Raw genomic sequence first — 22061 nt, 5'->3', positions numbered from 1 at the left:
TTTTCTTAGGAGCAGGGCAAAATTGTCATAGCAGTACTAACACCTCTAACTATAAATAAACAAACAGCTTTCTTTCTAAATTTATTTTTTGTTTCTCATTGGTTCTGTGCATTTCTCTAGATAAACTTAGCTGTGATTTTATTACAATGGAAGAAAATTCAGAAAAGAAACAAACATGGGGTTGCCATCTACATACTTGAGGGAAATACATCTTTAGTGCAATTGCCACTGACTTGTACCACTTTATTTTTAAGGGGAGCATCTTTTTATCACCTCTGGTGGAATTTTGCTCCCTGCAGAGGGTATGAAGGAATTTCGTTCTGCTATGGACTCATTCATGCTATTATTATATTATTATTATTGTGGACTCAGTGGATGCTATTACCTTATGGAATATTCATAGTTTTTACCTGTATGACCTTTTGGTCATATATAGTAAAGGATGTACATTAAAATTTGTATGGTTCTGCCCTCAAATTAGAGTCCACATTCTAGACCATTGCATCAAGTAGAAAGTAATTAGGCAATCTTAAGCACTGAAATATCTCATTGTCAGATTGGAACCCATTTTGTTGATGGATTAATTATTAATAGATTGTGGTTACCAAGGGTTCCCAAATGAGGCTGTGCATTAGAATCACATGGCTCCTCTCCCAGAAATTTTGATTCTGGCACAGGCTGATGGTCTGTGTTTTTAACAAATACTTCAGATGGTGTCTAGTAGCTGTTGGGCTGGTGTTAGGAAACTGCTGTGCCAGATCATGTGCTAATGTGGTTCTCAAATAAAAGCATTCTGTTTTTATTTTTTTTTTTATGGAATATTATAAGACCTACAAAAAATTTAAAGACGAGGCAGTAATATAATAAACATCTATGTATATAGTCAATTTAAGACATAAACAATTACAAATAAAACTGAAACTCTAGTTTATGCCTCTCTGGTTCTGTTTTTTTTCCCTTCAGTAACTATTCTGAATTTTTCGGGTAGAATTTGATGTCATTCCCATGCATGTTTTCATACTGCTATTTTATATGTATACATACATACTTGCTTGTATGAATCCATGACAACATGTAATAATATGTTTAGAAGTATTGATACTGGAACATCCTTCTACACTTGTATTCATTCAACATTATTTTTTTGTGATTTCTGTATTCTTTTTTTTTTTAGTGAACATATAATGTATTATTTGTTTCACGGGTACAGGTCTGTGATTCATCAGTCTTACACAATTCACAGTGCTCACCGTAGCACATTCTGTATTCTATTCTTTAAGATTACCTTGTCAAATTCTGTGAAATATCCTCTGGAAATTTTTTTGGAATTTCATTGGTTTCTTCTGGGAAGGATTGACTTAATTGTGTTTTTTCTGAATTTATTTAGGACTTTTTCTTTAAGTTTCCTCCGTAAAGTTCTTATAGACCTTTTCGTAGATTTATGTCTCGATAACTGGTTGGTTTTTATTGAAAAAGTTACATTTTGTTAGAGTTGATCTTGGCTAGAAAGGCACTTGCTTTTTTTCAGCAACTTGTTGAATTCTCTTTATTCTAATGGAGACATTCTTTACTGCCTGTCATACATGTTGTGATGTAAATTAAAAAGCAAAAACTCAACTCAGAGATAGATGATTTTTTAGCCAGAAGTCAAGATGGAAAAGTTTGGGAGAAGAAAAAAGTAGTGTATAAGTAATAGGTACAAATAAGATTATTTTGGTGTATGACTTTTTATCACCATAGTAACTTATTAAGAGATACACAGATTCTAACCGTACTTCATTAGTGATACAGAGATTCTAACCCTACTTCATTAGTGATGTAACCTGTGAATTAAGTGCCTTGTATGTCAGACAGCTAGGATTCACTGTATTTCCTCTGGCCCACCCTCCTGCCATTGCCATCCTTGCAATTACTGCATCTTATGCCTCCTGACCCATCACCCTCTTCAGACCAATATCTGCACTGTAGAGAGAGTTCTTTTAAGATGGATGTTATGAACATGTTACCTTCCTGCTTCGCATGGCTTGTACACAGAGCTCTGCATGTTCTGGTCCTGCCTACCCTACCAGCTTCCTTTCCCACTTTTCCATGTTTTGTGTGTTTGAGTCGTATGCAAACACTGAATGTTCTTTTCTTCCATTAGCAACTCATTTCTCCTCCCTCTTTGCCTAGCTCACTCTTACTTATACTTCAGCTTTAAGCTTGGTAGAATTTAGCTTTGCTGAGGAGCCTCTCTTAATACCTCCTTACCCACCCCCCATGTAGGCTAGTCTCTGTTTCCCATAGCAATCTGAGTTTCTTCATAATGTTCTTCACATTTGCAATTATCTGTTAGTCTTCCTGGTAAGATGTAAATAAAGCTCCATGAGGGCAAGGACCATATATATTATTAGCATTTTTACTTCAGCAACTAGTACAATTCAATCAATTTTGCTATTAAATGAGAATACTTGTTTTTATTTCTCTGTATGGTCATTTGTCCATTTTTTTGGAGAGGAGTTTTTAGCTTTCCTGTACCCTTTGAACATCATCTTCCCTTATTCATTTATTTCATTGCTAATGGGGAAATAACACCTAACATTACTACTAAAGTCTCTTGACACACAATGGAAAGTTGGGTTTTTTTTAAGTTACAAGTTAATACTGAGATGATTTTGTTACTCTTAATAGCTTATATGCAAATGGTTTGATGGAGGGGAGGGGTAGAAAACCAGATAAAATAAGACATTTGACACTCCACAAATGTCATTCATCCCCACCAGCACACGCCTCATAGCCAAGAATCTTGTGAGGCATACATAGAACAGTTTTAGAAAACTTTGAGGCTAAGGCCAGGATATGTTGAATTTAAACATATTGGGATTTTTCATGTTGTAAAGTGGCTGATGTGGGAATAAGAACAAATGGACTTTTTTCAGAGACCACTATGAAGCAGCCCCTACACGTCTCAGGGAGAAGCCCCACCAGAAGTATAAGGGAGCCTAAGCCCTTTACTCTCCCAGAGTTCAATAGGCATTTTGGAGTACACCTGGTTATCGTTTCTGTGAACTAGGGAAAAAGGGGTCTGGAATTCTAAGCTGCAGATACACAGCTCAGTAATGAATTTCTTTGGATTATGTAACTACTTACTTGAGATGAATTATTTCGAAGAGCGATTTAGCAGTTGAAGCATAAGATAGTTGGATCTCCCAACCTTGGTGTTTTCTCCAGAGACCCCTGTTTTAAGACCTCTAAAGCAAAATTCTACAAAAATTGGGTGTCTCTAGCTTTAGAGTAGTGGTTTTCAAAATGTGTGCTCCCCAGACCAGCAGCATTGGCATCCCTTGGGATCTTTTGAGAAATACAAAATTTTGGACTCTTCACAGACCTATTGAACTCTGGGGATGGAGCCAGCTGTTGGTGTTTTGGCAAGCTCTTTGGGTGATTCTAATGCAGGCTACACTTTGAGAACCACTGGTTTAAGGTATCCAGGCAAGTCATCAAGTTCAATTGATTAGATGAAGTTGTCTCTTTCATCAAAAAGAGATGCTAGTGGGTTTGTCTTTGAAGTCACTCATCATTTTGAACTTTGCATGTTTTGTTACAGATACAAAATTGATCTCCTTCCAAAATTTTCATTCTCTCTGACAGTCCTAAGATCAGCACTCTGATAAAATAACGGAAGGTGTCTCTAAGGTGATGGAGGAGAGAGAGGAATGCTTTGTGATTTGGCCCAGCGCAGGTTTTATTATTGTTCTTTTGGCTATCTGATACTGTTTGTTCGACCAAAAATATTTTAATGGGTTTAAGGAATTGTGGTTTTTCTTTAACCTGTGTCATTTATTTTGTTAAAATAAAAAAGTCTGAAAATTGTAGTGGTGGGGGGGGACCCGAATTTACAGAAGCACTTTGTGGCAACTTGCGTCCATCATAATTAACAGTGGTAAAGAGGGTGAAAGGGGAACTACCTTCCTTTTGGTGAGAGGTGCTACCTTGACCATTACTGAAAATGTATCCGTGGGAAAGTAAAAAGTGTTCAGGATTTCTTTTTCTAAAAATGCATGGACAGTTACAGGAAAGAAAGTTCGTGCAGCTTCTGACTGTGACCCTGTTGATGATGTAACAGGTTACTGTTTACCCGGACTTTTAGTAGCCTTTAGAATCAAGGCTGCTTATTAGTGGTTGTGTTAAATATAGGTTTTCTTTTTCTTTACCAAAGTAAATGCTGACAGTGGTAAAGTAAGTCTTCTAACTGTGGTGTTAAGAAGACCATTCAGTTGCTAGCTGTTGATATTAACGTGCCTTTATGGAGACTTCCTGTCATTTGGCCTTATATATTTTTTATGTTTTTCACATGGCTCTTGAAAACTATCTTCTGTACTTTAAACTTAAACTTAATCAACTTGAAAGGCCGTAACAAACCTAAGCTTGAAATTCTGAGATTTCAATTTTAATCTTTAAAGTAACACCCTGGAGTTAGTTTCCTGTGCTTTTATTTTCAGCATAATGGCTCCCAGCTGTTAAAATTCAAATACACCTAAAATCCTCTTCACCTGTTGGCCGAGAGTTTTGACTCTTTGGCTGCCTCAGTCACCATGTAATTCGTGGCTTGAAAAATGTTACCTTAGAAAGTCTTAAAATTCTAGACATGGAGAACAAATATAGGGCTTTCGAGAAGCTGAGGAGGGGATAGACAGGCGGGGTGGGTGTCACTATAAAAGGGCGAAAACATGAGAGATCCTTGGGTTGATGGACATTTTTTGTGTCTTGACTATATCAGTGTTGATACTCTGATTGTGATGTCCTATAGTTTTGCAGGATGTCACCATTCGAGGAGACTAGGTAAAGGGTCAACAGGATTTCTCTATTATTTCTTACAGCTGCATATGAATGAATCTACAGTTACCTTAATTTAAAAAATAGGGATCTGCGCAAAAGCCCCTTGTTCAACTCATGACTCAAATCATGCTAGTGGTTTTCCTGAAGAAAACCATTGTATTTCAGTGAATGCAGGAGAGGTGCTCTATGCACATGGGTTATTTTCCACACAGGTTATTAAAAAGACATATACTTGGGGATTGAGATTTAATAAAATTGATATTTTAAAAAACCAGAATGAAAGTCTTTTTTTTAAAATGTTTTTCATACTGCAAATGTGTTTTCACTTGAGCCAATGATAACAAAAACTTATTTCCAAGTAAAGTTTTTTTTTTAGGCTGTGTTATTATACTCATTTGGAGGATAGGAATGGAGGAGAAGTACTGACTTTTCCTCCAGGTTTATCTGAGTGGTGATTCATAGGAGTCTGATAACTGAAGTTGTAAGCCACATAAACACATCTTAATAAGTGTTCTGAAGATTTGGAATTAATTAGTTAACAATATTAACTATAAAAATTTAAATAAAGCATTTTGACTTGTGTATTAGGCTTCTCCAGAGAAACAGAACAAATTGGATAATATATATATCTATATATGAGATTTATTATAGGAATTGACTAACACACGTATAGGGACCAGAAAGTCACATGATCTGCTGTCGAAAAGCTGGAGAATCAAGAAGCTGGTGGCCTAAGTCCCAGTTCTAGTCCAAAGGCCTGAGAACCGGGAGCCCTGATCTCTGAGGGCAGATGGGTGTCCTGGCTCAAGCTAACAAAAAAAAGCACATTTGCCCCTCCCCTACTAATTTGTTCTTCAGGTATTGAACAGATTGGATGATGCCCACTTTGCTTTAATGAGAGTTATCATCTTTACTCTGTCTCCTCTGGGGACACCCTCACAGACACAGCTGGAAAAAAAAGATATCTTACCAGCTATCTGGGCATCCTGTAGCCCAGGCAAGTTGACATATAAAATTAACCATCACACCTCATAATTTCTACATCTAATTTTCTCTTCATTTAAACATTTACGACGCATATACACCTCCTCAAGAACCGTGTTTGCCCAAGAAGCACTGGTGTATGATTACAGCACAGTTTGCTAAATCCAACAGTAGAAGTCTGGACAGGGGTTGCAGCTGACTCTTAAAAGCCTGAGAGTGGCAGAAAAGCTCAGTGGACTCTAACACATCTGGACATAGTGTTCCAGTCTATGTGGTGGTGTGGATATATATGTATATTTCATTGTATACAGGATTTAAATCCATTTGTAAGGACACACACAGAAGGTAGAAAGTATTCTGAATAAAGTAGACCAGGGAAAACAAATTGAAATGGAAGGTCAAGACTAAGAGGAAAATCAGCACATAATGCATTCATTCCATGAGGGTTACTACGATAGATACACAGCTATATATAGTTACTGTATGTTCCTGTCATAGTCTGGGTGGTTCTCTAATTCTTCCGGAGGGAGAGAGATGTGAACGGTATTTAGATGGAGGAAGAATGCTTTGAAAGCTGTAAGAGGTACGTTTCTAAGCATATGTACCTGTGAAGGGTGGGTGGTGGGGAGAGACTTTGAGGCCTTTGCAGAGGTCAGCTGCAGCTGGGATACCATGGGGCAAGAATGTCCCTGCCATTGTCGTTGCTCTTCCAGAGTCTCCCCAGGGCTCCATTCTGTTTGATCACTAATCCTCCTTCTCTACAAGCTCAACACCCACCAAGTGGACATGGAGTTTGGATGGTGAATTTTTTTCCAACCAACTGTCATTGGCTTTTGGCTTGTGTTTGATAATTTCATCATTGTCATCTACCATATTACTAGAAATAGATGAAGTAATAGAATTGTGAGTAGGATTTCATACTCAAATCATTTAGCAGATTCTGTATTCTTAAAGTTAAAATGTGAAGTCAATTCTGATTTTTTTTTTTCCTGAGCAACTGTTTTTAGTGCATTATTTGGGGCATTGGTTTTGTGCTGTTTAGTATTTGATGAACATATGATGAAAAGTTATAACAGTTACTATATGTTGCTTTTATAGAAGTTGTAAAAGTACATAAATTGAGGCAGATATCTGGACAATTACGTGATTTGTTTCTGGATGGGATTTTTCTGTTGGTAGATATACTCCAATTTGAAATATTAAGAATATACAGATGATACAAAGTATTTTTTTTCATCATTTTGCTTCCCTGACCATTATCTTCCATTTCATTCTTTTCCTATCTCTGCAACATTAGGTGGGCAAGAGAAGGAATTTTCAGGTCTTTCTGATTCATTCAAAATTCGACACTCTTCCCTCCACCACTGCTAGTTTATTAGGGCCGAAGGAACACTTGCCAGCTAGCAGTTGTCATAAACAAAGCAAACAACCATGGCTGATGAAGAAAAACAGTTTCAAAAACCATAAAAAAGTTCATCATAATAAATGAAAGAAGTAGTGTATATAATGATTGCAATTGTATAAAAATAATAAATTAAAAGGAAAAACTTGGCTTCCAAGACTAGAGTTGGATGAAATAATGTGAGTCATGCTTTTTGGCTTATTGTCCCCGCATGTGGAACATCCTCATATAATGTTTTTTTTTTTTTTTTTTGGTAGGTTTGGGAATGTTTTATGTGGTTGGGGGAGGGGAGTGACCTGTGATTACCCACATGTTGAAGTGCCTTGTGCTCTTAATGGATACTTGCAAAAGTGAGAGAAACAGAAGGGAAGGTTGGCTTATGTAATGCTCTTAGGCTGAGTAAGTATCTCAGTGTTAATAACTTCTAGCCTCCTTGGTACTAGATATCAAAAGGCTTAAAGAAGACTAGAGATTTCTTTCCCCAAAATGTATATCTCATTCCTTTGTCTTTTTCTACTTCAAAATACAAATGTTCTGAAAAACTCAGCACTATACCTAATAATCTTGAATTAGCCAAATGATCAAATCTCTGTCCTGATTGTTGGAAAAATATTTCTTTGGGGAAGAGATGAGGAAGGAAAGAGAGGATGTTTATTTTAAGAGCAGAGCTTAGGTACTTTGGGCAGCCGTAGGGTGCCATGACCACTACATTAAAAATCTCAGAGGCCCTGAAAAATAGGAGAGCTAAGAAAAAAACCAAAAACAAACCCGATTTTGTTAAATTGCCAGCATGGCTGGGGATTAGTGTCGTTTTTAGATATTGGTGTTAGGACCCGTTTGAAAGGCTGCGGACTTCTGTTTCCCTCTGAGTTTAGTCTGGCCTGGGTTTCCACTGTGTCAACAGCGTTTCTTCCCCATGTGTGGGAGGTGGGCAGATATACACTTAGTGTGCTGCTTACCCTTTCCACTTTCCTCATTATCAGTGCCCTCGACAGGATTTCTCCATTCCTGTGCCCTTAGCACCAAAGCCCTTGATACTCTCTTGTGGGTCTGCTCTTCATAAATCTGCTGTGAGTGACAGGGGCTATTCTAACTGGAAGTAATTGTAAATTCCCTGAAAAAAGATCTAGAGTCTAGAAACATGGGCCATGTTTAAATAAAAAGATTCAGGGCAACCAAGGACTGTTGGTTAGCTTTTCCTCCAGTTCTTTGTATCATCAGCTTTATGCTCTGGAATCTCCAGCAGACCTTACCAGGGAAGATCGGGTTTACATCCTACAACACTACCTCAGTTCTAGCACCGCTCCCCAAGATACACTGCTGTTCTTAGTTCTGAACCTTTTTGCGCGAAGGAAGCAATTCTTATCCACGTAGTGGTTTGACTTCTAGAGTCACATCACCTTCCCCCGACCACCTGCCTGCTTGCCTTTGTGGGATCTTCAGTCACAGTAAAGCAAAAGGAGAGCCTGTGATTTTTGTAAGTGGTTTTGGGGCAGCTTTTTGTAAAGTAAAAGGAAACATATGTAAGACAACAGGGTGGAATTGTCTTGGGTGTTTTTTCCTTCATGTTTCCCTGTCATTTCCCTTACAGTTATGTCTAGCTAGCTCTGTAGCAGATTTAGCAATATTTTTTTCTGTGACAGTGTCTTTCCTTGAGTATGGAAAAAGTTTAGCACATGGTGGTGTGCCAGACAGATAGTTAAGTATGGTGGTCAAGGTAGGAAACAGTTTTGGGTAAATGCTTTTGAAACAATACAACCTATAGCTTTTAAATAGGAAAAGGAAACGCTAATTTTAAAATGAGCTATGTAGAAAAAAAAAGAATTGATGGGAGCGTGTCACAAGGACATAGGAGTCAGCCTGAAGGGGGCTGCCCGTGGCTTCATCAGAGAAAATTTGATCAACAAAATAATTATGGACAGAAAATAATTATAAACCGTTTAGGGATAAAAACAGGAATCCTGATGATAAATGGAGAGAAAGGGGAAGGGCTCTTCTTCACGGTAGGTGCCAGTCGCTGACTGGTGAGTGTGGAGTGGAGTTCTTTAGCATATTCAGGACAAATGAGACTATTTAAAGCAGATATTTATATCTCTTTAGGTGTCAGGTTAGAACATGGTTAAGAGGAGTCTTGGATCTGAAGGTCTGGACTAAAATTTGAGCACTTGTTATCTTCAAACTTGGGCCACTTACTCTTCCTCTTTGAATCTGTGCTTTCTAACCTGTGAGACAGGGTGCGATTATATCTGCTTTCCAGGGTAGTGGCAAGGATTGAATCAAGTAATGCATGTGAAAAGGCTCTATATACCTTCTTGAAACACAACATGGCTGAAGTAAGGAACATAACTTCTGTATACAGCTGCAGAGTAAAATGAAATTCATACTGTAAGTAAACTTCCACTAAAGAAATTTTTGGAAAACGAATGACAATAGTTGCAATGATAATAACAGTAACAGTGAAGATTAAAATAGTTACTTTTTATGCTTGCTGCGTGCTACAACTGCAAGAGGTAGAGGGACCAAGTGGGCCACGGAGATGCACTTTAAGTTGTCACACAACTTGTAACAGGCCAGCTGGGATTCAAATTGAAGTCTAACTCCAGAATTCATGCTGCTAACCACCACACTGTACTGCTTGCCAAAAGAGGTAACTTCCCCCCACCCTTTAATTACTTTTCTCTCTTTGATGAGGGAGCAGAGCATCACCTGCTTTTCGTAGCAGAGCATGTGGTCTGAACTGTATGGTGGCTGCCTGACGTCAGGGTCCGGAGCAGTAGAGTGAGTCCACTCCTGGCTTCAGGTGTTTATGGAGGCTTTATTTGTGTTTATTTCCCGTCGGTCAGTAATCATCATTTGATAACAAGTATCTGTTTCATGGAATATACTTGATGGGATCAAATTTGAACTCAGAAGGAGAACTAATTACATTCAGCGGCAATTACAAATTAAGCCACACTGCCTGGTGCGAGCCCTGGGGACGGTCATTTACATATCAATAGGGTCTAATAGATGGTTAGGCACACTGGGCCTCCAGCCGCTGCCTGCGCAGTGGTAACTGCCCCTCACAGAGTGCCATCGTGGCCCAGGAACCTGCCTGTGCAACACACGGTGGTTAGGAGCCTGGTTAGGAGCCGAGATTCTGGAGCCAGATGCCAACGTTTGAATCCTGTCTCCGCGGGTTGCGGGTTACATTCGTACAGGCAAGTTAATCTCCGTACCTCAGTATCCATTTTTATAAAGTAGAGGTAATGACAGTGAAAGGAGTTCTTCATACAGCACTTGTCATAGAGAAGCACTGTGTAAATGTTAAACATGAAAATCTGGGAGAAGAGCTGTTATTCCCATTTTACTTGTAAGGAAGTGAGGTTCTGATAATTGGCTAGTAAAGAATTGAGCAGGAATTCCAATTTTGGAAGCCGAAAACTAAAACTGGCCTCTAATTGTTCTATTTCGTCTACACCTTCTGAAGGATTTTTTTTCCTCCTGGTATTTTTAGCTTATACTCTGAAGTTCTTCTTCCTCTCACAAATTCTGAAGCTCTAATAACATAGCACCTTCCTTCTGTGGTAGTTAAGCAAATAAACATTAGGCAGAGGAAAGAAACCTGGGCTGAGTAGGAAGAGAGGAGTCAGGGAGGAGGGCAGCATCTGAGATTGGGGCTGCATGGAGCTGTTGGGGGCTTGGGTCGTTCTCCCTACAGAAACGGGGGAGAACTTACACTGCCCAGTTCAGACAGCTGGCACTCGTGGCAATCTTGATCCAAAGCTAACGCATGATACCATGCCACCTGACCAAAATGTGGACACTTGATAAATTTTTTTGTCAGCTTCGTGTAAGGCCCTGCTGGTCTCTTCTGTATCCTTCTCATTTTAGTCTGTGTACCTGAGAATTAGAACTGGTACTGTATAGAGTTTTAGGGGTCGGAGGAATGATGTGTAGAAATTTGATGTAAGGTGATCAAATTGAAGTTCCAGGTTTCACAGCCACTAGAGACATAGGGTGAGAAAGCTAGTCCTGCATTGCCAGTGCCCACAGTCACCCCTCATTGCCCTGCATCCCAACTCCCAGGCGGTCTGACTTAATGTATCTGGGATGAGGCATAAGAATCTGCCTTCTTTATTTTTATAAAATTTTATTTATCTACTTGAGAGATCACAAGTAGGCAGAGAGGCAGGCAGAGAGAGACGGGGAAGCAGGCTTTCTGCGGGGCTCGATCCCAGGACTCTGAGATCATGACCTGAGTCAAAGGCAGAGGCTCAACCCACTGAGCCACCCAGGCACCCTAGAGTCTGCCTTTTTAAACAGGTATCTTGCTAATCCAAATGCAGATAGTCTGAGGACTTCGAGAAAGATTAGTCTATATTAATTGGCTTATAATAAATAGTTCAGGAATAGTAATATAATTTACAAACATACATTAATTGAAAAAATAAGAATCTCTTATATGCTGTACACTGAATGATACAGAAGGAAAAAAACATCTCACATCTATCCTCTAGGGGCTTAGGGTCTGGGTGAGGTAAAGTCAAATTAGCAATAAAATGTAACAGATGCTATGGTGGAGGTCTCTTTAGGCAATAGTTGGGCACAAGGAGGAATTCATTTTTACTGGGGGTGAGTAGAAAAAACAAAGGCACCATAAAGCAGATGACATTTAGAACTGAGACTTGGAAATAGGGTCAAGTGAGCAAAGGTACAGAAGTATGAAACTAGCAGAAAAACTGCAAGAAGCCTGGAATGGCTGGGCGGAGAGAGGGTGGGAGGACACTTACCCCCAAAGATAGGTTGGCATGGGAATCTGAGCTGGGTCATGAAGTCACAGAAGATGTACAACGGGTGCATAATCTCACAGATAAGATGTCTTTCAAGGAAATCACCTGTAGTATACCAAAAAGAACCCTGGCTTGGAATTATCTATGAAGTTGAGTTCTCAAAGTTGAGTTAGATATAGGCTACTTTTAAGTAAATTTAACATTTTTTTTTTCTTTTTAAGCTTGAAGATACTGTTACTGACTATAATTCATTTCTCTGTAGTCAAACTGTGTTCACATATTTGTTTTCTATTAAGGTATTTGTACTGAAGAGTAATTGATACATTCCTAGAAAATAGGTACTGTGAAGTTACTCACTTTAGGCAAAACTGTCTTAACTTTTAAAAAGATGTTCTCCCAAAAAACTAAACAGAAGACCGGAAAGAGAATTTTAATGATGACTTCCAGAATCTCCTTCCAGTTTTACAGGCTGAGCAGTGCAGTGTGGTGGTGATGAGCAGGCCTTGATTCAAAGCCTGGCCCTCCCCGCAGCAGCTGTGGTGACCTTGGATGTATTACTGACCCAGGTCGAGCCCGCTTCCTTGTCAGTTGGGAAGATTCAGTGGTCTGTCATGAACTCCGTGTAGGCCGGGATAGTGGCTGTCCCGCTGACTTCCGCACTGGCTGTGCCCTGCACAAGGCCTTGCCATAGTCGGTATTTGATGGGCGTGTATGTACCGCTCAGTGAACATTCACACTATTTCACCTTATTGTCTTATTGTTGCCTCACCACCACTAAGCAAACAGAGAAAATGCCAGCACTCAGGGATTTGGGGCTATATGTTTTACTAAAATTTAACCTTGATTAAAGGTTCTGAGAATCTTCAGTATGAAGTTTCCCTGACACCTTCTGAAGTGAGGAATTTCATTTAGTAAATGCATACACTGTGAACTTTTCAGTGGTCTTCCCCTCTCCACTACTCTACTTGAAATGTTTCTGTTTAGAAGGTCACCGAGCCACTGAGCACACACCGTATCTAGGGACATCTGTCTAATACACTGTACAGGGCACAGCTGCTCTGGCAGCATCACCGTCCCTTGTTTTCATGGGGAAAGGGCAGCCACTGGCCCGCTTCTTGGGCCATTCTTCGATTAGCCCTGCGTCACCTTCCTGCTCTTTAGGTGACCTCCCCGAGGCATCCTGAGACCCAACTGAGATGGGGTCTGGTGCTGAATTTTATACACAGGAAGCCCCAGATACACCTAGAGCAGCTCTATCAACAGTCAGAAGACCTGTGGAATTTAGGGCAAGAAGGTCCCTTAGAATTCAAGTCCCTTGCTTTTTTGAGTGAAGAAATTGAGACTCTGAAAAATTAAGTGATTTGCCCAAAGTCAGAAAAGTAGTTATTATCCTGGCCAGGGTTGAACTCAGATGTCCTGTTGCCTAAATGCCTTTTCCAAGTCTTCAAAATTCAAAAGCCTTTATGTACCACTGAGTGGCATCTAGCTTGTTAGTCATCATGTGCATATGTGCAAATGTAGGCAAGGGTCTGGCCACTTTGTTATCAGAACTCTCATGCGTGTTTAAAAAACAAAACAAAACTTGTTCACCAGCATCTGATGGGTCACAGTTTAGGTAGAGATTTGTCAGTCTTCGTCTCATTACTAGGCTACCACTGACTTGGGGATAGAATTTCAAGCAGGGCTTCAAAATCTTGAAAAAGCTCACAAACCTAGGGGGTGTGCATGAATGCTTTCCAGAGCTCAGCTCCTCTGTCCAATTTTAGCCGTTTTTTCTTCATGCCTTTTCCTTGTGCCTTGGCAACACAGGAAAGCAGAGTCCAATAGCAGAATCACAAATGTCTCCTGAAACTCACTTCCTGAAACTTTCTTAGTTTGGTTTCCCTGTAGACTGAGAAAGGGATTTTATTTTTTTTAACTGAAAGAGACGTCTAAAAACTTTGAAAAGCAGAGGTCCGTCTCTGGGAGGAGGCAGCCATGTGACTTTTCTCCCCTCTTGCTTCATCAGGAAGAAAAGGGAATAGAGCGTCCTCCTTTCAAAGACATACGGCAATTAGAGATTTTCACGTGGGTGGAAGGAGGCATTGTGAAATTGCCTAGGAGTCCTCCCCCCGCCCCCCAAATACACCTCAGGAGGTGGTGTGAAGCCAGTCAGGGTTCTTACCAGGGTTGGGACTCTTAGAATATAGGAATGACCCAACACAGTCTGATTTTTAAATGATTGAAATAGAAAAGAAGTTTGTGTGTATAAAGAAATGTGTTTTACCATTGGGCTTCTCTTTCCAAAGAGATTCTTGCAATTCAAATTAACCAGGATCAGCCCTGGAAAGAGAAGCCACAAACTTGAGTCATTGTTTGAAATTGCCAAGTATAGGAGTAAGCTTTTCAGTGCACCAAAGAAAACTTGGTTTCCCAGAAGAGTCTGTGCTTCCATTATCTGTTTTCCATAAAATAGAAGTAGCCTGAAATGTGGGAAGAAATATTAGAAGAAAGACTTTTCTCATTCTCTCTGCCTGCCTGTTCCTGACCTGAGTCGGCCTAGAGTTTGCAAATCCTGTTTCTTTCAGCTAGTTCATCCAGCTCTCGCCTAGGAAATAAGAATTGTATGTAGAAGATGCATTTAAACATGGATTATTCGTCTGGATGGTCATTTTTTCCTTTTCCCCCAGTACAAAACAGCTCTCTTAATCATTCCTTAACTGAAATATTATTGAATGAAGGAAACAAGGTCTGGGGGTGGCGAGGTGAAGAGACATCTGGGAGGGAGAGGCACCTTTAGGGCCCACACGGGCCAGAGGGGCCTGGGCCGGTCATCTCAGAGCAGCTATGCTTGTAGGCGCAGCCCTGCCTCACTAAGCCCCATGTCTGTCTTCCACACTAACACTTCTCTCTAGGACTAGCAGCTGTTCCAGATCCCAGACCCAGATCTTTCCTCTCCTGAATTTAAATAGTTAACTGTTTATAGTTTGGATGCCATATAATTTGTTGTCCATACCAGGACACTTTTGAGAGTAGCATGGTCACCTACTAATAATCCCACCGGACGGCACCTACAAATTGGGACTGTCCCAGGCAAGCCAGAACATACAGATACCATACTTCTAAGTCTTCAAACAACACAAATCAGATCTGATAATCATGTATTATGTATCATCAGGGAGTTAGAAGGATCGCATAACTGAACTTGCTAAATTGGACTAGAGTTTTTTCCTTTAAATTGGCTGGCCATAACTTTATTTTTGTCCAGAAACACTTCTGAAATGTATTCTACGTATCCATCCCTTAAACTGTCTAGGATATAATTTAACATTCTTAGAGACTTAGAGTCACTGAAGCAGTAGAACATCATGGTTGAGAGTGCTCCATGCCTTCCTAATTCTTGACACTTCTTGTGTGACCTTAGGTCAGTCACCCTGTAAGCACTCTTCTTTCCAGAGTGATACAACATGCTCAGCGTGGGTCTGGGCTTAGAGCAAACATCTGCAGTGACTGTGGTGTGTTACTATAAATTTTGTGGAATATTGATGATCACCTAAAATCGACTTGATGAGTGTCTCCTTCTACATAAATGCTTTTAGAGTCTGTTCTGTATATTATTTGTCTCCCTTCTTACCGTTCCTGGTCACTTTTATGCTGTAGTTTTCTGAGCTACTAATAACTGGTTAAGAACTGTGACACTGAGTCAATAGGAAATCCATGCATTCAGACTCTGGGGTACTACCACCCACCCCAGCACAGTGCCATTCCAGGTACTCAGAGCTGTAGGTAACGTGGCATGTCTCCTTGGAGTATCAATTTTACTTGATTACAAGTTATTTAAAATATCACCTTTGTGTTTGATAAGTAATAAGGTGTAGGGCATAAAATGTGTATGAATTTGGTAAGGTGAAGAAAAATTTCAGTGTAATTTCACAATTCCAGTGGAGCTGCTGGGATTCCACATGAGTTCACTTACTGTCACTGGTGTTTACTGTGGTGAAAAATGTTGAAAAACACGCAGAAACATCTTTCAGATTCTGAGGCTAATGTGAGAACACTGGTGGCAGCCATTTTACTTTTTATTTTTTTAGAAAAGTCCTCTTCCAAGTGGAAGGGCACCTAGGTGGCTGTCAGTTAAGCATTTGACTCTTAATCTCAACTCAGGTCCTGATCTCAGGGTTGTGAGTTCAAGGCCCGTGTTGGGCTCCACACTGAGCATGGAGCCTGCTTGAAAAAAAAAAAAGGTGCATAGAATATTTACCTTGGAGTTCTGCTTACTAACTTTTAACAGCCCCTACGAGACATTGCATATCTTAAATGTTATTGCTGCTTTAACATGGAGCTTCCTTGCATCTCTTTACTTCTGATATCTTCAGTTGGTTTTCACCCTAGGAGCTGGTATGTCTGATAACCAACTGGAATTCCTTTCGTGGTTGGGGATTCTGAATGGGGAGCTACGCATTATATAGTGCCAGAAGTAGATGTAGTAGGATAAAGCTGTTTTAGTTGGGTATTAATATACTATTGAGCTCAGAGTAATGATTCCAAAACTTTGAAGATGGGATTCAAAAAAGGAATCGATAATAAAACATTTTAGGCATGTTTAAAAATTGATAGAAGACAGTTTTAAATTGCCTCTTCACATTTGCTTTTTGAACAGTTTTATTAAGGAATAACTGACAAAGAATAAACTGTATGTGTTTAAAATGTACAGTGTGATTAGTTTTGACATAGTCCTATGAAAGTATCACCACAGTGAAGACAGGGAACATACACATCACCTCCAAAATTTACTCACACACCTTTGCACTCTCTCTCTCCAACCCTTACTATCATCCCCAGGCAACTACTGCTCTGAGTTCTGTCACCGTACATTGGTTTGCATATTCTAGATTTTATATGCATGGAATTAACAGTATACACTCTTTTTCTTTTTTAAGGATTTTATTTATTTGAGAGAGAGCAAGAGCGAGCATGAGCCAGGGGAAGGACAGAGGGAGAGGGAGAAGCAGGCTCCCCGAACCTGACATGGGGCTCAATCCCAGGACCTTGGGATCATAACATGAGCCAAAGACAGACGCTCAACCCACTGAGCCACCCAGGTGTCCCTATACTCTTCTTTTGTCTGACTTCTCTCAGCATATTTTGAGATTCATCCATGTTGTCGTATGAATTACTATTTCATACCTTTTTATTGCTGAGTAGTAGTTTACTGTAGTGATAAACTGTAATTTACTCATTTGGTTGTCAGTGGACATTTGTTTCCAGTTTTTGGCTATCACAGATAAGACACACACATCTGTATGGATATGTTTTCATTTTGCATGGGAGGATTTGCATTTCCTCGAAGGAAAATGGCTGGGACATGTGGTAGATACGTTTAATTTTATAAAAAACTGCCAAAATGTTATCCAAAGTGGTTGTGCCACTCTACATTACAGCCAGCAATATATGAGAATCCCTATTGCCAACACTTGGTATGGTTGATCCTAATAATTAAAAATTTATTGTGGTAAAATATATATAACGTAGTACTTATTACTTTGACCATTCATAAATTACAATTCCATGGCATTAAATAAATTCAGTGTTGTATAACTATTATCACTATCCATACCCAAAACTTTCTCATCACCCCAACAAAAATTCTGTACTCATTAAACAATAACTACTTTTTTCTTCTTTCTTCCAGCCCCTGATAACTAACCTCTGTTCTACTTTTTGTAGCTCTGAATTTGTCTATTCTAAGTCCTTCATATAAATAGAATCAAAATCTTTGTTCATTTGTGTCTGACCTATTTCACTGAATACAGTGATTTTAAGGTCCATCTTCTTTGGTGTGGAGTCTGCTCACATCCTTTGCCTAATTTTTAATTGTTTTGCTTGTTTTTTATTAGTGAGTTTTGAGGTTCTTTATTCAGGATACAATCCTTTATCATCTATGTGATTTGCAAGTACTTTCTTTGAGTCTATGGCTTGAATGTGTCAGTGTAAGACAACACTTCAAAATAAATATCCTCAAACAAGCATTTGGGAGAAAAGTCAGAAATTCAGAAACTAAGTACAGAAATGGACAGAAATTGGAAGAAAATCAGTCATAGTGATAGAACTCAGAAAATAAATGTTAAGACGAAGCCACTTCATAAATAAAGACTAAATTACAGTGTGCCAATGGGAGAATAGATTCTTAATAAAATGTCAGAAGATTTACTGAGGAAGGCAAAAAAACAACTAAAAATGAGTGGGAGACTTGGAAAGAGGTAAAAAGGCGTCTGAGAGAAAGCAGTTGGAATGGACAACAAAGAAGATCTAACATATGTATAATTGGAGCTCCTAAGTTCTTAGAGATTGTGGAACAGAAGTTAGAGAAAGCCTAAATCTACTTATTGCAAGGACCCACCAACTATTTGGGAAGATTCACCTACAGGGATAAACTTTGAGACAAACCTAGTAAAGCTGTATTAGACTTGCAAGATAGAAGTCAGAGATCCTGAAGGCCTCCAGGCAAGAAGAACACACATAGTTTGTACAGGCAAGAACATGCTGAAATCAGGCTTTTTAAAAGCATCATATAGAAATTGGCAACAGTGAAAAAGCATTTCAGGAAGCTTAAGGAAATCAAAGGCAAGGCAAGCTCTCTTTCAGTATCAAGACTACAGAACGTTTTAAATATATAAGTGTGAATACTGTTACACTGAACTCTTCTTGAGAAATATGGTGGGGTACCTTTATTCTTTATTCATTTAAGAGGTGACTGGGGGAAATTTGGTGGTGAAGTTGTAGAGATAAGGCAAAAATAAGAATGGTAATATGGGTGGAAAATAAAATGTAAACCCTAGATGTTCTGACAAGAGTAGAAAGAATGAACATTTAAAAATGGAATAGAAGAACAGAAAAAGAGGAAAGCAGAGTAAGATAATTGATTGTTTAGATAATAGATGAGAGTCAGATGCTACCATTTAAAACTTAGCAACTGGGAAATATAGTTAAGTAAGGAACGAACAAAGAAGATGCTAAAAGTACAAATACAAAATAATCAAGCAACAGAAATACAAAGCTATCTTCAGAACTTCCTTTAAAAATACAGAAAACAAAGAATCACATCCCATAGAGAAATGTGATAAATATGTGACAGTAACTATACAATAACATGACAGGAGTTGAGACCAAGCCAAGTTCATATCAATAAATTAAATGGGCTTAACTCAACAATTAAAGAGATTTTCAAGTTCATAAAGCAAAACTCAGTGCTATAGTCAAGAGACCCATCCCTTCAAGAGAAAAATAAAAAAGCAAAGTCACTTAAAAAGGTTAAAAGTAAAGGAATTAGCAAAGGTCTGTCTGGCTAATAGAAACAAGAAGTATCACAGGCCTGTACCCCTGGGGCAAGTAATACATTATATGTTAATAAAAATAATTTTAAAAATAATAATTAAAAAAAAACAAGAAGTAGGGGTTGTGGGTCTGATATCAGACAAAATAGAATTCAGACCAAAAGTATTGACACAAAGGACACTTTATAGTGAACATAGATATACTAAATATCACAGCAACCTCCTGTATAAAGCAGAAACTATAGGGTATGGCAGCAAAGACAAGTAACGGCACCTGGGTGGCTCAGTTGGTTAGGCATCTGCCTTTGGCTCAGGTCATGACATCAGGATCCTGGGATTGAATCCATATCAGGCTCCCTGCTCAGCTGCAAGTCTGCTTCTCTCTGCCCCACCCCCTGCTTGTGCTTCTCTTGCTCTCAAATAAAATCTTTCAAAAGAGGTTTGCAGATTATGCCCACAGGCAAATCCCTTCTGTAACCTGTTCTATAAGTGAAGTTCCCTAACTCAGACACATCCAATTTTTTACATATTATCTGTGCCTTTCTTGCTAAGACAGGGGAGTTGAATAGTTGTGACCAAGGCCATATAGCCCACCAAACCGAAAATATTTACTCTCTGATCCTTTCCAGTAAAAGGTTGCTGACCCCTGATACAGGAGACCTAAGTAATATTATTAATAAGGTAGCTCTTACAGTTCCCTATTAACACCTCACATTGATAACAGAAAATATATGTTCTCTCACTGTGCAAAGAACACTCACAAAAATGTGTTGCAAAGAAAATAGCAAGTTCCACAAATTGGGAATAATGCAATCAGCATTCTTATCATAATACCATAAACCTAGAAATTTAAGGCAAATGACCCATAGGTGAATGGACATATATAAACAAAAATTACATGGTATTTGGAAAATAATGATCACCAAAAAAACCTGCATATCAGAGTCTATGGGATACACTTAAACCATTGATCAGAGGAAAATTCATAGCCTTGAATACCTTTATCAGTAAAAATGAAATAATAAAAATTATTTTTAAAGCTTCAGTCAAAAAAGCTAGGAAAAGAACAAAGTAAGTCAAAGAAAGGATGAGGGAAGAGAGAATAAAGATGAAAAATAGGGTGCCTGAGTGGCTCAGTGGGTTAAGCCTCTGCCTTCGGCTCAGGTCATGATCTCAGGGTCCTGGGATTGAGCCCCGCATCAGGCTCTCTGCTCAGCGGAGAGCCTGCTTCCTTCTTTCTCTCTCTGCCTGTCTCTCTGCCTACTTGTGATCTCTCTCTTTCTGTGTCAAATAAATAAATAAAATCTTTAAAAAAAAAAAAAGATGAGGGGCGCCAGGGTGGCTCAGTGGGTTAAAGCTTCTGCCTTCAGCTCAGGTCATGATCCCAGGGTTCTGGGATCGAGCCCCGCATCGCATCGGGCTCTCTGCTCAGCAGGGAGCCTGCTTCCTCCTCTCTCTCTGCCTGCCTCTCTGCCTACTTGTGATCTCTGTCAAATAAATAAAATCTTAAAAAAAAAAAAGATGAAAGAGAATGAAGATTAAATAATAAGATAATTTTTTAAAAATAGAAAAGATCAAATTAACAAATCCGAATTTTGGTTTCAAAAAAAGACCAAGGATCAGGTAATTAAGAAGAGAGGATCAGGTGAGGAGAAAGCACAAAGATATAAGAGGGAAACAGTTATTGATAAAGAGGGTATAAAATTAACTGTAAGATGACTTTGCACACCTTTATGCAAGTAAATTTGAAAACCTAGATAGAATGGATAATTTTCCAGGAAAAGTATAAATAACCAGAATGAGCCTCAATAATCATAGAAAGTTTAAATTTATTTCTGTGGAATGAATAAAGAAAATTATTAAGGAACTACTCCACAAGAAAGCACCAAGCCCAGATAATTTAACAAGGAAAGTGAACCTAACATTTAGAGACTAGTTAGCAACATGAACTGTTCCTGAGCACAGAAATATTTATGAAGCAAGTACAACATTGATATCAAAACCTGATAAAGATCACACACACAAAGAAAATTGGATCAGTATCATGTATGAATATTGGTCTAAAATTCCTAAATATCAGTTATTAGACTCTAACTACATCACCACCCAAGCAGGTTTTATGCTGGGAATGCAAGAATAAGTAATCATATTAATTAGATCTAAGAAGAAAAATCATAAGTATCTTCAGAAATGCTGAAAAATTCTCTGACAAAAATTTTTAACACCTGGGGGCACCTGGGTGGCTCAGTCAGTTAAGCATCTGACTCTTGGTTTTGGCTTAGGTCACGAGATCAAGCCTGGAGTCAGGCTCCCAGCTCAGTGAGAGTCTGCTGGAGATTCTCCCTCTCCCCACTCACATTTGCTGTCTCTAAATAAATTAATCTTTTAAAAAAAAATTGACACCTGTTCCTAATAACAACACTGAACTATAGGAATGGATGGATATTTCCTTAATGTAATATATATACCAAAGGCCTAAAGTCAGCATCTTAAGGGGAAATACTAGAGGCATTCCCACCAAGGTCAAGAATAAGTCAAGGAAGTTCACTGACTCCAGTACTTTTATTGGCACTATTAGCCAGTGCACCTAGATAAAACAATTGGAAAGGAAAGGAAAACTATATCCATTGTCAGTGACATGATCATTTATCTGGAGAATTCTGTAAGAAATCAATGATAAACAGACAACTAAAGAATTCAGCCAGGTAGCAGTATATAAAAGCAAGGAAATATCAATAATCTTCATGTATAAAAATAATTAACCATTTAGAA

The 22061-nt window shown here is 38.9% G+C and overlaps 1 protein-coding gene across 8 annotated transcripts in view; it reads left to right on the top strand.

Annotated features, from left to right (window-relative positions):
- Positions 1-22061, top strand: part of LOC111154171 (SMAD family member 1) — a 73735-nt gene that overhangs the window by 30275 nt on the left and 21399 nt on the right. The gene's annotated exons all lie outside the window — the stretch shown is intronic.

Source organism: Enhydra lutris, unplaced genomic scaffold (genome assembly GCF_002288905.1).
Source record: "Enhydra lutris kenyoni isolate GAN:26980312 unplaced genomic scaffold, ASM228890v2 scaffoldscaffold3, whole genome shotgun sequence".
Taxonomy (NCBI): domain Eukaryota; kingdom Metazoa; phylum Chordata; class Mammalia; order Carnivora; family Mustelidae; genus Enhydra; species Enhydra lutris.
This window is presented reverse-complemented; position numbering and strand designations above follow the sequence as displayed.